General features: G+C 43.3%; 1 protein-coding gene across 2 annotated transcripts in view; it reads right to left on the reverse strand.

The window, feature by feature from the left end:
• Nucleotides 1-19,759, reverse strand: part of FAM107B (family with sequence similarity 107 member B) — a 203,837-nt gene that overhangs the window by 67,266 nt on the left and 116,812 nt on the right. Inside the window, exon 1 of one of the 2 annotated variants that reach the window (XM_040967827.1) lies at nucleotides 10,602-10,761. The exons of the other annotated variant lie outside the window; for it this stretch is intronic. The gene's annotated coding sequence lies outside the window, so the exon portion shown is untranslated. Of the gene's footprint in view, nucleotides 1-10,601; nucleotides 10,762-19,759 lie in introns of those variants that run through there. 2 annotated transcript variants of the gene reach the window in all.

Here is a 19,759-nt window from a genome sequence, read left to right on the forward strand (position 1 = left end):
ATGTGATATACATGCTTCTGCTACATGGAATATGAAATCTTCCAATATGGATTATACGTTATTAGGAAAAATACTACTTAAAGAATTGCTAAAAAGGAAGAAATATGATACAATTATATAAACCTCTTGAAAAATTCATGATGCCCAATTGAACTCCACCCACTATAATAAGATAATAACTTGGATTGCTTCAGTAAAAAATGCATTTCTGGTAAACACAATATTAAAAACACAACTTACACGTGCAATATTTGCTTAAAGACAAAGTTACACTTTTTTAACTTTATGCCATTCTAAATATACTGTACCTAAAAAAACTATTTCACAAATGTATCACTTTAGCAACTCATTTCCATAAGGTAATAACAAAATAAAAATTCGGTACAACTATTCTCCTACAGGATTCAAAACCTGAATGAAATAAAATGTGCTAAGCTTTAAACAAAGGAACACAGAGGAGTGCTCTGGAGCCCCTTCTGCAGACAGAAGGAACTCATTCCAGGTCTTGCCCAGAGTAAGCAGGGCCCAAATGGTGGAGCCATCACCTGCTGCTCGCTGTAGCAGGCAGATGGCAACAGGAGACAAGAGAGCCAAACATGAAACCCAGGCACTCTGGAACAGGGGCAACCCAACTCATTTTAACAGCTTGGCTACGTGGCTGCCCTAGAGCCAGCTTTCAATCTCACCATGCTTTAGTTTCCTCCTATGCAGAACACTCAACACTACCTCCCTCACAGAATCTCAAAGTTCACCAAAACTCCGGAACATCATCATGGCTGCCATACAAGAAAGGCTTGATAAATGCTAGCTGTTGATATTTTTATTATCATCATGTATCACATCTCTGTGGATCTTTTCCCCATCAGCACAAAGTTCTTCTTCCAGACAAAGGCCAAGAATATTCCTGAAAAGTGGATGTGTTATGCAGCATCAGGTATACCTCAAAAACATTATGCTGAAAAAAGGTTGGTGCTGTGGCACGGTGAATTAAGTCCCAGCTTGGGAAGCCTGTGTGTCTCCTACTCTGCTTCTGATCCAGCTCTCTGCTAACTCATTCTGGAAGGCAGCAGATAATGGCCCAAGCACTTGGGCCCCACCATCAGAGACCCAGATTGAGCTCTGGACGCATGACTTCAGGGAGACTCCACTCTGACATTTGGGAAGTGAAATAGTGAATGGAAGATTTTTTTTTTTGGCCTTTCTTTTTCCCCACCCCCAACTACTCCACCTTTCAATAAAACAAATAAACTTCTTAATAAACAAAATTGGTTTTGAATAAATAAAAATGAACACAAAAGACCAGAATATAATTTTATGTGTATGAAATTTCTAGAAAAGCTTAAGAGACAGAAAAAAGCTCAGTGGTTGATTAAGACTTGGGATGGAAATGGGAACTGACTGAGAAATCTAAAACTGGACTTAGTGATAGCTGCCCAATCTCATAAATTTACCAAAAATTATATACAGTTATAACAGGTTACATGTATAAGTTATGCCTCAACAGAGCTATTGCTAAAAACAATCATAAGAGCTGGCACTGTGACAAAGCAGGTAACACTGCTGCTTGCAATGCTATCATACCATGTGGGCACCAGTTCATCTCCTGGCTGCTCCAATACCCATCCAGCTGCTACAGAAGATGGCCCAAGGGCCTGGATCCCTGACATTCACGTGGGAGACACAAATGAAAACCCCCAGCTTGAGCCTGGCTCAGTGCTGCGGCTGCAGCCATCTGGAGAGTGAAGCCACAGACAGAAGATCCATCTCTTCCTCTCTCTCTGGAACTCTGACTGTCATAATCAAGCACTAATCTTTAAAACAAAACAAACAAAACGCCAAGCAAATATATTTCAATGTGTTGGTGCAGGTACTTTCACATCAATCTGGCATCTTTACAAATTTACATACCTAGAAAATATAGCAAAGATAGTTTAAATGGCAAGGCCTGGATACAAATCAGCTTCCTGATCCTGAGCAAACTCTCTAATCCTTAGTTTCAGATCTACAAAATGGGAATAAATGGCATACACCCTGGTGTAATTGGTAAAGCCACCATCTACAATGCCAGGATTCCATATCATGTCTCGACTGCTCCACTTACGAGCTAGGTCCCTGCTAACGACCTGAGAAAAGCAATGGAAGATAACCCAACAACTTGAACCCCTGCCACCCACATGGAAGACCTAGAAGAAGCTTCTGGCTCTTGGCTTTGGCCTGGTCCAGCCCTGGCCATTGTAGCTACTTGGGGCACTCTTAAGTGAATCCAGTCAATGGAGGTTCTTTCTGTCATTCCCTCTCTCTGTAACTCATACTTTCAAATACATAAGTAGGAATAAAATAATTTCAAAAGCTGTCACGAACATTATACAATTAATCCTTATCCAGCCTTCTCCTATCTATAAGTGCTGTCATCATCGTCATTGAGCAGTTGAAGCCAATAAGATAGGTGTCACTCATGATTCCTTTTTCACAGATCACTCCCAAACCCATGAGCAAGTCCTGATGATTCCATTTTGTTACAAAAGAGCATCCAATCTCTTACCACCAGCTCCACATCAGTCACTAGAATATTCCTGAAGGACCCTGCAGGGGTCCCACAATCTCCCAGTCCCCTGTGGTTCCTCTACAGTCTGGCCTCTCCTTCATAGTCAGAAAGGCATTTCAAAAATGCACAGCCAAACTCTTACCTCATTGTCAGAGCTCGCCCACAGTTTCCCAAGTTCTGAGCATAGCCTGCAAGGCCTGTGCTGGAACTTCTCATATCTCTCTTTCTGCCCTGCCCACCTTGCTCCACCCACACAGGTCTTCTTGCCATTCTTGCAACATCAAGTTCCATCAAGTTCCTGTTGGTTTCTAGGCTATTCTTGCTTCCACATGTGCACACCAAAATGAGGCTCCCTCCCTTGCTTCATTCAAACATCAAATTCTCTTTAGAGTTTCTCAACAGAAATGCCACTTCCTCTGGCATTACATTAACACCCCCTGACTTGACTTAGTCATCTTTATGGCACCACCCGTGGGAATCAGCTCATTTATATATTTATTTACAATCTGTCTTCCCACTAGCAAATAATCCCATGTGCCACCTCCTACAGAATCTGGAAGAGTAAATGGTATACAGTCGGATTCCTTAAATATCTATAGAATGAATACCTGAGCACACCACCACTGGTGTTGGTCAGCAACAGTGCTACCATTACTTTATTTATGATAATTGTATTTCACAGGTAAGAATATGGGAGCCCGTTTGGGTTAACTAAGCTTGATCATCTGTTACTTTGATGATGGCTCAGGCATAGACTAACAGAACAGACTCACGGCAGCATGAGCCTTCAGAACATACAGATGATAATCCTCCCCACTCCAGGCCCTGCTACCTCTCACCTCTGAAGAGTCATCTGTGCTGGAGGGGCAGTTCATCTGCTAAAAGCATCCCAGGACCCTGCCTCACCAGACAACTTATCACCACATGGCATCTCACCCTGTGCACAAAGAAAGATTCTATGTTAATATCAACATCAAAAAGTTGAAGTCACATTTACAATATATTCTTAATTATGATATTTCAGGAGAAGTATTGAAATGTATGTCCAAGAACAGAGTAAAACCTGCTATTTCTACTATTAAAATTAAGTTATCTGTAAAACACTCCTTGAAGGCATGAAGAGCCGCTGAGAAGCCAGGGAGAGGGAAGAGGAATACAGTCCCTTACCATCCCTAAGTGTGTGAGCATCATGACAGCGGCCATTACTGAAATTATGGGTTGAAATGCTACTACGAAGCCAGGAGCCTCTTCCGGGTCTCCCACGCGGGTGCAGGTTCCCAAAGCTTTGGGCCGTCCTCGACTGCTTTCCCAGGCCACAGGCAGGGAGCTGGAAGGGAAGCGGGGCTGCCGGGATTAGAACCGGCGCCCATATGGGATCCCGGGCGTGCAAGACGAGGACCTTTAACCACTTGCGCCACTGCGCCGGGCCCCCTGGACCCATTTTCAATCAGGTTATTGGCTGATTTACTATAGAGTTACATGAGTTTCTTACATACTTTGGGTAATATCCCTTATCAGATATATGTTTTGTAAATATTTTCTACTACCATATAGCATTTTAATTTGATACAGTCCCACTCAGCTTTGGTGCTTGTTCTTCTGGCATATTCATGAAATCATAGCTAAGACCAGTGTCAGGAAGGCTTTCCCATTTTTTCTAGGAATTACAAAGGAATAACTGCCAAGTCACAGATGAATGGGTAAAGAAAATACAGTGTATATATACAATGCAGACTAAAAGAAGGAAATCTTGCAATATGCAACATCATGGATAAACTTCAAGGATAGTATGCTAAATAAGACAATCACAGATGAACAAATACTGTTTGATTTTATATATATACTCCTATGAGGTATGTCAATAGTTAAACTGACAGACTCAAAAAATGAAAAGGGGTTCACAGACTGAACTGAAAATGGGACATCCCTAACCAAAATGTATAAACTTTCAGTGAGCAAGAAGAATCAACTACAGATATCTGCCATTAGGCTTTGTGGAGAAGACCGCCACAATTACATTACACACTTAACATTTTATTAAGAAGGGAATCTCATATTAAGTGTTTTCCTCATAACAAAACTTAACAAAGAAAAATTTCCAGAAGGCTTGGGCAGCTGTAATTTGTCAGTGTCATGGTTTGGATACAGCTTATGTCATGACTGGAGGCTTACAATACTAGGAATGACATATTGTGAGTAACAGATGAGGCCAATGGGAGGTCCTTAGATCACTGGCGACATAAGGTAGCTCTGGGGTGACGCTGAGTTCTCCTGAGAGGCCCCTAGAGAAGGAGCATCCCTGACCCCACAACTGACCTCATGGTTTCCTGCTTCAAGACATGATCACTTGCTCCCACGTGTGGGCCCAGCAGGTGCTAAGTCTCTGACTTACAAAACAGGGAGCTACAAAAACCTCTTTGTAAATAAGATGCCTGTGTTAGGTATTTCATTATGGTAATGAGAAACTGACTCATATATCGGGGATCACAAGTGAGGGACTTTATACCCTCAACGCTGCCCTCACTGTGCCAAGTATCTCTCACAAACGAGAAAGCTAAAGTTCAGAGGGGCTACAGTTTTGGAGGAGGTCACATAGATCAGACGAGTCTGAGCCAACACTCCAAATCTCTTCCCTACACCACAATAAGAACCATGCCTGTTCCACAGCCCTTCTCCTTAAGCTAAGGGTTATGCCTGCACAACTTAGCCAACAGTGACAACAAAAGGAATAGAGGAGTGTGAGGAGAGACAATCCCTAAGGGAGATGCCAACAAGTACCACAAAAGGAACAGCAGGTCCTCAACCTGTGTTTTTTCCTACCTAGATTTATTGGAGGAAACTTAACATGGAATACTTCAAAAAACTTGGTGGAAAACAGAGACGAAAGACAAATTTGCTTTTTGCACACACACAAAAAAGTTTTGAAATCTACATTAAACAAGATTATTTCTGAAACATTTAGAAAATACATGTTATAAAAAAAAAAAATGTGTGAAGTCTCAAAATTTATGTACCAAAATAGTTTTCAATTTTATTCTCAATGCACTTGTTGACAGATACTGATACTTAAAACAAAAGGTTGTTGGGGCTCAGCATAACCCAATTCAGAGACTTTCAAGTCTCCCAACTCCTTGGGACTTACACAGCAGCAGGACAAGCCAGGAACAAGGCCACTAAGAAGCCTAGAGTCCCCTGCCATCTCAAGGGAAACTAATCTTCCTAAATACCTTCCTACTCTCTCTTTTTTATTTATTTTTTCTTCCTTATTTGAAAGAGAACACAAACAAGTCTCCACCTGTTGGTTCACTCCTCAAATGCACACACACGGCAGACCTGGATGAGCTGAAGCCAGGAGCCAGGAACTCAATAGACTTCTCGAATAGATGGCATGGGCTCCCAAACCAGGTCATAACTGCCTCCAAGGGTTTGCACCAATAGGAAGCTGGACTGTGGAGCCTGAGCTGCATACTGAACTCAAGCACTCTGATGTGGGATACAAGCATGCAGTAGGTCAAATGTCTGCCCCAAAGGGGGCTTTTCTCACAGCTGGGCACTCTGCACTACTCCAGAACCCCAAGCCTTTGCTGTGTGGAGTGACATGCATCCCTTGTCAACTGCATGAACACACACCCCACCATGGAGTACAGACCACAGCTTTTGTTGTACTACAGCCCCTACTGCCCTCCACCAGTTACTCCAACTGCACTGATATTCTTGTATGACTGCACTATTGAGAAGTCTGCCCAAAGTGGAAACAACATCCCTTTTCTTAATAAAAACAAAAGTTTATTTTTCTTGGAAAGGCATATTTACAGAGGAAGGAGAGATAGAAAGATTTTTCATCCACTGGTTCACTCCCCAAGTGGCCGCAATGACCAGAGCTAAGCCAATCTGAAGCCATGAGCCAGGGACTTCTTCCAGGTCCCCCACACAGGTACAGGGTCCCAAGGCTTTGGGCCATCCTCAACTGCTATCCCAGGCCACAGGCAGGGAGCTGGAAGGGAAGTAGAGCATCTGGGACACAAACCAGTTAGAATCCTAGCATGTGTGAGGTGAGGATTTAGCTATTAAACTACCATGCTCTTATTGCTGCATCCCACTCTATTTTATTTCCCTTAGCCCACATGAGTCAGAAACACCTTCTTAAACACGTCTCCTCACTCTTCTCCACAAACCTTCATCCCTTCTCTCTAACAGAACCCCTGGAGGACAGAGTACAGAAGGCTGCCTCTGGCCTGATGCTGCACTCACTCCTGGGAATCCAGGCCAGCTCAGGACATGGTGTCCCCTCCGTCACAGGGTGACCAACTTGGAGATTCATCTTTAGCAAGGACACTAGAATGGTCCAGAAAATCTCCCCAAGTCCCTTCAATTCCACACTAGAAAGTGTCCCAACCCCTTAACCAAAATCTAGACAAAACCAAAATTCACATAATCTATTTGCCCAAGTCCCTGCCAGCAGGTTTATCTTCACGCTTCTACTCTACCCAACCAGTCAGAAAGCCAATATCTTATCCCTGGCTTGCTGTGATCTTACATTCTTTCTGCAGTAAAGCCATGACATATGCTACGTCCCCATCATAGTTCTGAATATAACTGCAGTGGAACACTTCTGTATAATACTGCACAGTTCTTTATGTATCACTCTCCCCTCCCCTGTCAGGGAGCAGAAATCCACTCTTATTAACCTACAGTGAATGCAGGGCCTGGCACACAAGAGGCAATGTCTGCTAAATGAAAAGGGCTGGGAAGCCGAGCTTCTCCCATCAGCCTCAGAAAGGACACATCGTTAATTTGCCATGACTTCACAGAAATCAATCCAGTTTGCTAATAATTTTACTTATGGACAGTGCTGGAATCAACAATGCAGATGGTCAAAAGTATCAACTTATTTTCAGCTGAGTACTTGAGATAAGGCAAATTTCAGTTGTGAGGCCCAGAACTTCTTCTACTAGACAGGAAAAGGGGAGAAAAATGCTTATTTCAGGAAGGAAAAGCAAAGATAGGCCAAGATTAGATGAGGGGCCCAAAGGAAATGCAGTGAGGCCCAATGGGGTCATCCCCATGTGTTCCCAGAAAATACTGTCCAACAGCCATTCTCCAGACAGAGAGGAGGGTGAGGCTCCCCAGGTCCTCCAGGACCTCCACAAACACCACAAGTCCAGACTTCCCTCGACCAAATGCCCTGACCCACTTCCCCGAGCACTGGCCCACCACATTCTAGAGAGTAGGAGAAAGGAAGCTGCAACATGAAAAGTAGCACTGAGCCTCATGACTCATTTTCCAGTTTCCTCCTTTTCACTCAGAAGAGTCTTTGAACCATCCATCATTCTCAAAGAAAATGTGCCCACCTTTAGTGTGGCACTCAAAACTACTAAAATCAAAGGAATGGATGAAGGAATACAACATGCAGCCTCCTCCAGTTCAGGGACAAGACATCTCACTCTTGTCTCTCAAGTACAAACCATTGCCTACTTTCAACCACCCAGAAACAGGATCTTGAGCCCCCAGGACAGGAGGCTACCCACCACAGGCAGCACAGCAAGTCCACGATGCTGGACCACTCCTATGCTTCTCTCTGCTGCCTTTCTTTAGGTAACAGGAGTGAAGAGTAAAAAGCAAACCCCTCAACTCTGACTTCAGATCCAGCATGGCTGTGCCCCTTACAACAACACAGGATCCGGAGACTCTGGTACTTCCCACTGGAGTTTCTTTTGACTCCTAATATATAGAAAGACACCACGATTCCTGAAGACATACTTTTCATTCCTCTTGGCTGCATGGTTCACTCATTCACTGGCAAGTCACCAGAGCCTCCAACCCCACCCTAAGCACGCATGCAGATCAAGGAACTCCAGACCTTATTAAGGAGCCCCAAGCATGCACCTGACAGTACAAAACCACAACTTCCTCTGCTATGTTCTTCTAATTTCAGAAATATTGCATCATCCCAACGAATAAAATTACTTCTAAGCTGTTGTCTCAAAGACCTCTTTCTACTTTACATATCAGAGAACTTAAATGTCTAAAAATTTCCCAAAGGGAAAATCAAAATCTAATGACAAAAGCATACAGTGGCCAAATATATGGCCGAATAATAATTTTTCCCCCCTAGAAGACAGCTTCACCACTCACGAGCAAATCCTTATTTTACTTTCTCTGTGCAAACTCTTCCAGAAGAACACATGTAACCAGCTGTAAAATCAATGCTATTTCTGCTCTACAAAAAAGTTACTGTCCACTGCGTATTTCTCATAAATCTTGGAACACAGTTTTACTTTTTATGTATTTTAAAAGCAGAAAGACTTTTTCCTTTAAAAATCATGTCCAGTTATTCCTGAAATTAAAAAAAAATAATGAAAGTTTGTAAAAGTTTTGTGTCAATTCATTCTTCCACAGGCAGTGGAAAATAGGTTGTTTTTCCCCCACTTCTCCCTCTTCCTTCTGATTAGTGAATGCTTTGAAAGGCTATAGGAAGACAGATCCCAAGCAATCTGCCAGTCTCATCCTGTGCTAACAGCAAAGCAAGACAAGGGGTCTCCAACAAAAAGTTCATGCAGATTACAAAACAACCATTGTACAGACTTCAAACTGTCCAACACCAAAAATAGATATACCTTTCAATTCCATTTTCCAAGAACTTTCTAAAGTATGCTTGTACTGCGTAACTATCCCTGTCAAGCACCATATTTTAGAATGCTGTAACTGGTAGGAACTAAGGATCTGTAATGTCCTTACTTTTGGCTCTCTCTGTGCTACATAACACACAATCACACAAGCATATCATGACTGTCAACCACACATCAAGCAAAGATGCCTTTATGCCCAGAATGTGTTTGAAAGGTGACCACACGAATGATCGCTTTCTTATATATAACATATACAATAAAATTTAATAAATATATACATCTTAAAATGAAATTAAAAAAAAATTTTTAACTACTAGCACTAAGAAATCAGTAGGTAGATACTCCAGGCACTATTTCAAGTTAAGGTCATTGAGACAGTTAAAATTTCCTGCCATGAAGGGGAAAGATGGCCAGAGAAGCAAAGTGATGAACCTGTTGCAAGAAATCTCCAGGTGAAAAATCTACATGCTAACCCACCTCACTCCCTCTTTATCTCCTTCCAACCTCACACCCATCCTAATCAGATAACTTCCTAGTACTATCACCCACCCACAAGAATCCTTCCTTGGAGGGAAAAGTACCAGGCTCCAGAAACTAAGATTTACAATTTAGCTTGTCTTCCCATTTCATAGGGCCTGATGACCATCCCCTAGGCAGCAAGCCAAAAACCTGACCATATCCCTCAGTGCCTCTTCCCAATGACCCGAACATGCTAGGGATAGGGTATGAGGGAGGTGAGAGTGGGGGGTTATACGATGTTTATTTTAGGACTTCTAGGGTGTAGACACTTTCCCATATACTAGGTTCACAGGAGCAGTGGAGAGAGGAGAGTCTAAAAAAAATGGGAAAGTTACTTGAAGACTGGAAAGACGTCGCGGTCATCTTTTCCAGTGGGGCCAACCTTCCTCCCCTCCACACCCCCAGCCCGCCTTGCCTTTGTCTGACGGGCAGGGGCTGGCGTCGCGCCGCTGACCCCGTGGGACCCGCGGGCATCGAGGGGCGAGCGGCAGCCGAGGACCCAGCATCTGGCCCCGCGCGACGCACCCGGGCTGGGCAGCGAAGGCCACTCCGGGCAGCGTCTCTCGCTTCCCAGGGCCAAGGAGGCAACAATGAGCCGAACGACCGCCCGGCTGCGTTGCCTCGCAGCTCCCCGCCGCCCCTCGGCCGCAGCCACCGCCCGGGTACCGCCGCGTGTCGGTCCTGCGCTCCTGGATCTCCCTGCACGCGGCGCGGGTGGACTCGGCGCCCCGCACGCCCCCTCGCCGTCCTCGCACACAAGGGATCCCCCGCCCCATCGCGGCGGCGCGCGGGATCGACCGGTCGCCCGCCGGGAGGGTCCCTCGAGCCGCGGCAGGGGGGGATTCAGGCAGGCCGCCTCTCGCGCCCCTCTTCTTTGTGTGCAAAGTAAGTGCTGGGGGCGAACCTACCTCGGCGCGCACAAAGGCGCGGGGCTGCCTCCCGGGCTCGCTCCGGGTTTCCGTGGCGGCTCCCAGCGACCCGACTGCGCGGAGGCGGCGGCGGCTCCGGGGCGGTGCGAGGGCGGCTCCGACGGCGGCTGTCAGGCCCGGGACAGCAAGCCCGTCCAGCTCCGGGCGGCTCGCACACCCCGCGGCCCCGCGCCTCGGAATTAAGCGGCGGGGCGTGCCGGGGGGCGGGGCGCGGCCGTGAGTCACGGCCCGGCCACGCCCCCAGCTCCGGCCGCCCCGCCCCGGCCGCCCGTGGACTCGGAGAGGCCGCGTGGACTGCGCGCGCCCGGAGGAGCGCGGTCTGGGGGCACCCGGTGTGTGCACCTGCCCCTTTTAGTCCGCTGGGATTCTGGAAGAAGGGAAGGTTTCAGGAGGAAAGAAAAAAAAAACTAAAAAACACAGATAAAAGAGAAAAATGGGCCTGTGGTTAAAGACAGACTCTCTTCCCTTTTCTCTCCAGTCTGCTGTTCTTGGTGTCTGGCTTCCATGGCCACTGCACACCGTCATGCTCAGAGAAAACTGTCCGGGTTGAATTCCTGCCAGCACACCTAGCAAGAAAACACAAATCCGGAAAAGAAAGCACATTTGTGGGAGCTACAAATTCACGCCAGAGCTTGAAACCAAGAGACTGAGACTGGGGGGAGGTTGACTCCTTTCCCCTTCTCAAAAGGTAACTGGAGATTTAAATGTGTGTACACGGAATAAAGGGTTTTTTCTCTTCTAAAAATAAATTGTCCTTTTCTGCGGGTGCCTGACAGCAAGTTGCCTCTCAGGCCAAGTCTATGGTTCTGATTTGAACACGTGATTACACAGCAGGTGCACAAACAGGATCTGTTTCGGAGTAACCATAAGGACAGAAGGTTGATGGGCTTGAGGTGACAAGTTTTTGAATGCTCGTGGCAATGGATGAGTAAGTGTTTATCTAATGGGGAACTTTGTGTGACTAAAGCATCTTGAGTCATGATCATACAGGCGAGTAGTATATCCGGTTTAGATCTGGGGAAGCAAGTCACTTGTACCCCCTTAGGGGCCTGGCAGAAACCTGCTAATCTGTGATTCTGTGGAATCACCTACCACAGGATGACAGGAGGTAATCCTGTCCCTGGCTCCTTGTGCAGTGTCCCTACAATTCTTCCTTCACTTTGCTCCTTGCATTGTGCTTCCGTTTTTGATGAGTGGCTCCTCTGCTCACCAAAGCAGAACCAGAGATCCAACCTATATTTCTCCCCCTACCCCCACCGGCACCAACTCCAAGTCCTGTTGTTGCCTCAGGGGGCTGAGCTCTGCCCTTCCCCACTGGCATTGCCAATGTTCCCCTTGGGCTCCCTGATCACACGGTGATGAGTGTCTCCCAGCTGGCCTCTCGCCCCCAATCTCACACACTGTGTTCCTGTCACCTGCTCCCACAGTGAACTCAACCCATGTGCACCACTCGGCTTGTTCTGCCTCAAACCCTGTTATGGGGATCTAGTTCCTGCTTCATGTACCACCTGCTTTGGGCACCCCCTTTTCTCTGCCACCACCGTGCCCAGGTCTGTGTGCTCCTCCTGCATCCCCCGACAGGCAGGGCTTGCTCAGAGGGCTTTAGGTGCTGACCACCCCTCTGTGGTGGTGGAGACAGGGGGAGACAGGGCTCCACCCCTCAGTCATGCTCTCCCACAGGCTCCTGCTTCAGTCCGACAAGACTTCCCCTCTCTCCCAGACACCAAGAACGTCCCCCAACAACTCTGAAACACCTTCTCCAACCTGCTTCTAATATGTGCATCCGTCCAGGACCAAAACAGCATTGTAATTGTTGTACTGTATTATAAATGTGTATAGTATTTACAGAGTTTGCTTAATATGTATACATATGTATACATACTCATGCCAAACGATCTCTGGCATATAAAAAATGTTATGGACTGAATTGGATATCTCCTAGAAACACATACTGTAAACCTCCAACCCTCCAGTGTGACTGTATTTGGCTATATGTAGAGAAGTAATTTGAGTTAAATAAGAACATAAGGATGGGGTCCCTAATGCCATTGGTCATGTGACATTATTAGAAGAGGAAGAGGTACCAGGGTCTCCCCCACCTGTCTGTATACATGCACAGAGCAGTCCATGGGGTGCAGTGAGAATGTGGCTCTGTACAAGCCAGAAGAGGCCAACCAGAAATCAACCCTGCTAGCATCTTGGTTTTGGAGTCCCAGCTTTGATTACTATGAGAAAATAAATTTCTTGGTTCAAGCTACCCAGTCTGTAATATTCCTTTAAAGAGCCTGGTTGAAGTCATATAGCAAACATGCATTAGAGCCCATATTGTAGCCTCGATAAAGCACTAGCCCCCAAGTGAGGTTGATTTGCCTCCCCAGTGCAACCTAGACAAAAGTTTCTAATACCAAGCCTTTGGGCAGAGGGCCTGGGTATGATAAGGGCCCATGCAGTCTTTGCCCTATCATCTGAAAGAAATGGAAACATACTGCTTGCTCCATAGTCTAAACTATAAATGACTATAGTCTTCAAGCTATAATTCACCCTCCTCTACAAGGGACTGGAATTTCTTTTAAGACAAAAACAAACAAACAAAAATGGAGAGCAAATGTTTTACATTCTTTTTACCTAGTTCAAATCTTTAATAAAATACAGAGGGCAGCAATAATTTATTAAGGCTTCTGTTTGGAGCCGAATGTTTCAGCTAGGAAATCTCAGAAACATTTTGCTCAAGGTAAAATCAAGTATCCAATTTTTTTGAGACCGCTGGAACCAATGTGAGCAGAGCTTGAAAAGAAGAACTTTCAGGCTATTAATTAAGGTGATACCTCTCTCTACCCATACTGTCCACTTCAGTGCCTGGAACACAGGGGCAGGACAGATATTTCTTGAATGAGCCTGACATCTCAAGGCACAGCTGCACTTCCAGGGCAACATCAGGGACCATCAGACTCAAGCCTGATAGCTTATGGATCCATGTGTTGAATGGCGACAGGACCCTGGGGAAAGTCACGTGGACTAGGAGGCTAGGAAAGTAGTATATCAGAAGGTATGGAAGACCTTCACTGACTCCAAAGAAATTACACAGAAAACCACTCCTCTAAATGGTTTCTGAGTAACTTAACTCACCACTGGTTATGGATTCTCTAATCTCACACTGCTGGAAAACATATATGTAATAACATTCCGTCTTGGAACACTTAGCCACAAACTTACCCATACATTCAGATTTAATCTTACTCTTTCATTTTGATACCTAGAAACATTCAAAATTCATCTTAAGGAAAATTAAAGGAAGCAGAAATGAATATTTGGGAACATCAAGTGGAGCACAACAAATTAACTTGGAATAAGATTTTTTAAAAAATCTAGTTTGATCATTTTCCCTAGGCATAACCTTGAAGTTGATATGTTCTAACCATTAGTCTGAGGCCTCCAAAGAGAGGAGACAAATTTCATAATGACCTAAAGGAGTCAAAATAATTTTCATGTGTGTTTCCTAAATTTTGTTTTGTACTATATAAATGGACATTCTAATAATAATGATGAAGAAGAAATAAAATTTATATTTCAAAGGCATAATTATAAATCCATATTCTTTAATTTAGAAGTATGCCATAAAACCATCCTCTCATATTCTTTACTATCTATATCAGTTACCTACTACCTAACAAATTACCTCAAAATGTAATGGCATAATATAAGAATGAATGATCTGCTCACAATGTTGTGGATTGGCAATTTGGAAAAGGCTCAACCTGAGTACTGATCTATATGCATCCGAGTCCACTGGAAGGTCAGTTAGGGCCTGACTTGTCCTGTGTGTTCTCAAAGTCCATAATTCACTGGAGTCTATAGCACGGGCTCCTCAGAGCCCCTTCACCACGGCCTTTCAACAGGCTGGCTGCGACTTTCTTATTCTTCAGCTGGTCCAGAAGGGCAAAAAAATTATTCAGCAAGGCCTCTGGAGATTGACATTCAAGGTTATTCCCCAAGAGGTCAACTCATACATTCATTGAGAATGCATGTTATTAAAAATAAAAAAACCTGTGCATGCATTTCAAAAGATTTTGCACTAAATTTATCTTCTAACTCCAATCTCCACAAACTTTTAAAAACACTCCAATATTATTGTTTCCAAAAGTTCAAAGCGAGCCCAAAGCCAAAGTTTAAGGAAACTAGACTCCACTCTTTGATGGTAGCCACCGTAGTCATGTCACAAAATGGTGTGAGTACTGGAGTAGGAAGAATTACTGTGGCTGCCTATACAAATAGGCTTGCTGAGTCAAAATTGAAGGTCTAGTGGTAGATAGTAAAGGGGCAGGTGCTAATCAAAACCCAAGGGGAAATCTTTATTATAAACAAGCTAAAGTGCTTTGGCATTTGAACAACAAATCCAATGAATATTGGCCTCATGCCCTGAATGACTATGTCAAAGTAAGGTCTTACCATGGACTTCATCATCTTCAGGTCATCAGCTCTTTCTGTGCTTCCATTTCTGATGTCCTCTGTATCTGCCTCTAGATACATGTTTATATTCCCACATGATGAGGTGACACCCTTCTAGAACACCTGCCTATCTTAAGGCCAACTGATTCAAGAACTTTGCTATTCCTGCAAGGTCCCCTCATACAAACTTCCTTTCAAGCTCCACTTGCATTGGTGCCAGGAGTCTTAAGCCAAACCAGATACTTGATTTTACCCTGAGCAAAATGTCACTAAGATTTCCTAGCTAACTGAAACATTCAGCCCCAAACAGAGGATTTAATAAAGTGTGCTCACGTACAATCAAACAGCTACAGGAGATGTGTGCACCATCAGAAAAATCTAGGAGGCTTTCTGAGGAGTCTGTCAACTTGGGCAGGAATATATAGAGACAGATGGCTAAGGCAGGTATAAGGCAGGTATACTCTTTTTTTTTTTTTAAAGATTTATTTTATTTTACTGAAAGGCAGATACACAGAAAGGAGGCAGAGAGGAAGATCTTTTGTTTGTTGATTCACTCCTCAAGTGGCTGCAGAGGCCAGAGCTGAGCCAGTCCAAATCCAGGAGCCAGGAACTTCTTCCAGGTCTCCCACACGGGTGCAGGGTCCCAAGGCTTTGGGCCGTCCTCGACAGCTTTCCCAGGCCACAAGCAAGGAGCTGGATGGGAAGCGGGGCTGCCGGGATTAGAATTGGCGCCCATATGGGATCCCGGGCATTCAAGGCAAGGACTTTAGCCGCGAGGCCACCCCGCCAGGCCCGGCAGGTATACTCTTAGGATAGAATTTATGGCATGTTAGTCCTGGAGCGATGGCCTAGCGATGGCCTAAAGTCTTTGTCTTGCTTATGCCTGGATCCTACATAGGTGCCAATTTGTGTCCCGGCTGCTCTACTTCCCATCCAGGTTCTTGGATGTGGCCTGGGAAAGCAGTGGAGGATGACCTAAAGCCTTGGGACCCTGTTCCACATGGAAGACCCAGAAGGAACTCCTGGCTTTGGATTCTTGTGGCTACTTGGGGAGTGAACCAATGAATGGAAGATCTTTCTATCTCCTTCTCTTTGTGAACAAAAAGAGAATCTTCCGCTTTTCCAAGAAAAATAAATAAATCTTTAAAAACAAAACAAAACAAAAAACACAGCATGTGGAGAGGGCATGTGGACATCTTGGGCAGTATCACATAGAGACTGTCAAGAGCTATTTAAGCAAACGACAAAGAGCCAGGCCTGAGGAATTCTTACTGGATAATAACCTGGCCTCTACATGGTTCAATGGGTAGTGAGTCTTCACTGACCCCTAATGACGTGAACACTGAAAAAACGGAGAAAGTGAAATAAAGTTCAGAATATAGCACCCTCATTTTATCATTTAGATGACCTAAAAATATGACTATTATAGCGTTTCCCTTTTTTGCTTAAGCAGTTGGCATAGTTGTTATATAACATTAAGGCAATATTCTAAAACCCATGAAGGTAATGCTTTTCATTTGTGGAAAATTTTTGTGAAAAAGATGGTTTGTCAAGCAAATACAGCAGATATGTACCTTTTAAAAACCAATACTAACTAGATTTAATTGATATGTTCATGTGATATATATCAGATGGTAAGGTATTGCATTAAATAGCCCCTTGGCATGATATTTGTAAGCAAAGTAATGGAATGATTTCATTAAATATGCTAACAGCACCAATAGCAAAAATGAATGTTCTTCCCTATAAATAGTACAATCTACAAGTTTTGCCAGCTACACAACAATTGCATTTCATTGCATACTAAATACTTTGCCACTTCTAGAGAATTAAAGTATATACACATTGCCAAAATGTTTAGTTTGCTTTTTTACAAAACATTAGTTCTTTATTATTTTAAAAGGTTCAAATCAAAGGCATACTATAAAATGGCAATTTGTAATTAAATATTACCAAGAAGCAACTAAAGCAGCTATTGTTTACACAAACAACAACTGAATGAAGTAAGAGCTGCATTTTACTACTTTTTCTTTACATGAATTCAAAACAAGAATAAAAGGATTTCCTGAGAATGTTCCTGTGTATTACAACTAGAATCTCAAAAAGCAAAGAGAGGGGAAGCATCCTTAAATATTCATCCTGTCTAAAAATGCTAAGGTATCTTATGAACAGACATTAAGGGATTAAATAAACCAACTGTATCTTTAAGCATAATAAAGAATTCCTATATATTCTTTAACTCAAATGACTAGCATGTAATACAAATGTAATACAAATGTTCAATTTACAAGGAATATTGTACAGTTTCCTCCACCTCCTTTCCTTTATTTTGATACCCTCTCTACATCCACATATTTCCATTAACAGGAAGTATCTCTTCCAGTGTTTGGATTGGTAATAGCTAGTAGAATGCCATTTATACATATTCACCTAACTTTATCCTATCTGATAAAATCAAATCATATAGTAATGGGAGGAAAACATGGCCAGAAATAGAGCACTATATGAAATGTAATATATATATATATATAAGCTTCTTTCCCCTGGACTTAACAACAAACAATTCCATAGTAGCCTGTATGTATATATTCCTCATGTGAATGTAAATTTGATCAGTATTAGTATTGCTACCTGGATATGGCTGGAAAGGAGGCTTGTTTGATCCACTCCGAGCTCTCAGGTCAAGTCTGAAGTGCAGCTAATACTGGAGCTTGCCAGAGAAGGTTTGCTTATTAACCCTGCTTAGAGACAGATGTCACCTGCACTGCAAATGATTACTAGACTTCAATCTGCTTCTTCACGTTCTTCTATTCCACCCCAATTTAACATCAACTAAAATGTTAACTAGTGTGGCATTCCATGAATAGATTTAAGATGAAAGGCAGAGTTTTACAAGAAAAAAGAAAGAAAGAATGATGATGGGACATTGTCAGGATGAGCCGCTGAAGGTAGCTTCTGGTTTTGTGCTTCCAGTTCACCAAACAACAGCCGTCAGTCTCAAAAACAACCCCACCCACTCTGCTCTGCTGACCCCCTTTCCCAACTCCACAGTGAAACACATGGCAGGAAACTGTACTTTGACACACACCTGTTTTTTCAGGCTCATTTCTTTTCCCAACAACTGTATGAGCCATCAGCTATTATCTATAACATTTCACATACAACTACTTACAAGAATAAAAGCAACCAAACATATATTTGACACTATTTTTTTTTCTTTGAAAGACTGAGGAAACTGACAAATCTCTGTCCAAAATGATCCAATAGAGAGGCAGAGGCCATGGAGAACAAGCAAACTATATTAGAAATGATTATAAATACTCAAATTCCTAGAAAAATGTTCTTTGCTACAATTGATGCAGGAAGAAACAAACAATCTAACAAAAAAAAAAAAAAACAGGAAATCTGGTGATTCCCATAAACTTTCAGTGCGTTCGATTGGCAACTAAAACACTCCTACAGAGTGGAGGAACTTAATTCTGTGGGCATTGATTTTAAAGCTAATTTGCTCGTGACAACCCTTAGCTTGCTTGGAGATCTTGTTAGTGTTTTAAGTTTATCAGTGTGGCTAAGTAAAAACAGAACTTCTCTTTTCCTTCTGAACTTCCCCCCTTTCTCCTGTGCTCCCTTATCAAGGGAGCCACCGGCTGGGTCTGTATTCCTCAACTTCCTCTCTCAAACCCTAGATCTCTTTAGATGACAAAACCCAAGCTGTTCCACTGCATATATTTCATCCTGAATGTTTCTCAACCATAAAAACCAAGATGAAATCCTGACATTTGCAACAGCATGGACGAAACTAGAAACCATTATGCTAAGTGAACTAAGCCAGACCAAGAAAGAAATATCACGGTTTCTCTTGTGTATGGAATGTAAAATGTTTTAAAACAACAACAACAATATATTGCTTTCTCCAACATTTTTCTGTAATTCATATTTTCCCTCTGTATTTTTATCAAATTCTGCCAGGCCTACAGATCCATAGTCCTTGTTGAGTGCATATCTACTAACACTATTTCCCCTGTGCTCCCTCTGCCTAGTAAGCCACCTAATAAGGTGACCACATCGATTCAACTTACACATTATAACCAATTATACCATGCTACCCACCTCAAAATCAAATTTTTATTTGTTAAAAAATAAAATTCAAAGCTATGACTTACTTTAAGGAATGAGTTTTCCCCATAAACAGTTATCTTAATTAATCAATGTCCATGAGTTCAGCTGAGCTGAAAAATCATACACAAGCAGAGAATGTTCACTCCCCAAAATTACTCCTTAACTTCCTTTCTTTTCCTTTCTTAACTTTCCTTCTTCTCTCTCTCTCTTATAAATTGTAATTGCTTTGAAAGAGGTTCTTTATTCATACTCAGAACAGTGGCTTGTTAAGACTTAGACTGGACCCTAAATATTATTCATGAAAAATTATCAAAGTGTGTCTAAATTGTTTCCAAAATAGCTTTTTCTCAAATTCTTTAGGATGAAAATAGGGCCTGGAGTAATGGCTTAGTGGCTAAATCCTCACATTGCATATGCCGAAATCCCATATGGATTCCAGTACATGTGTCAGCTGTCTTACTTCCCATCCAGCTCCCTGTTTGTGACCAGGGAGAGCAATCCAAGACAGTTGAAGGCCTTGGGACCCTGCATCCACATAGGAGACCCAGAAGAGTCTCCTGTCTCCTGGCTTC

The sequence above is a fragment of the Ochotona curzoniae genome, unplaced genomic scaffold (assembly GCF_017591425.1).
Source record: "Ochotona curzoniae isolate NIBS_2020 unplaced genomic scaffold, NIBS_Ocur_1.0 scaffold_4683, whole genome shotgun sequence".
Lineage (NCBI taxonomy): Eukaryota > Metazoa > Chordata > Mammalia > Lagomorpha > Ochotonidae > Ochotona > Ochotona curzoniae.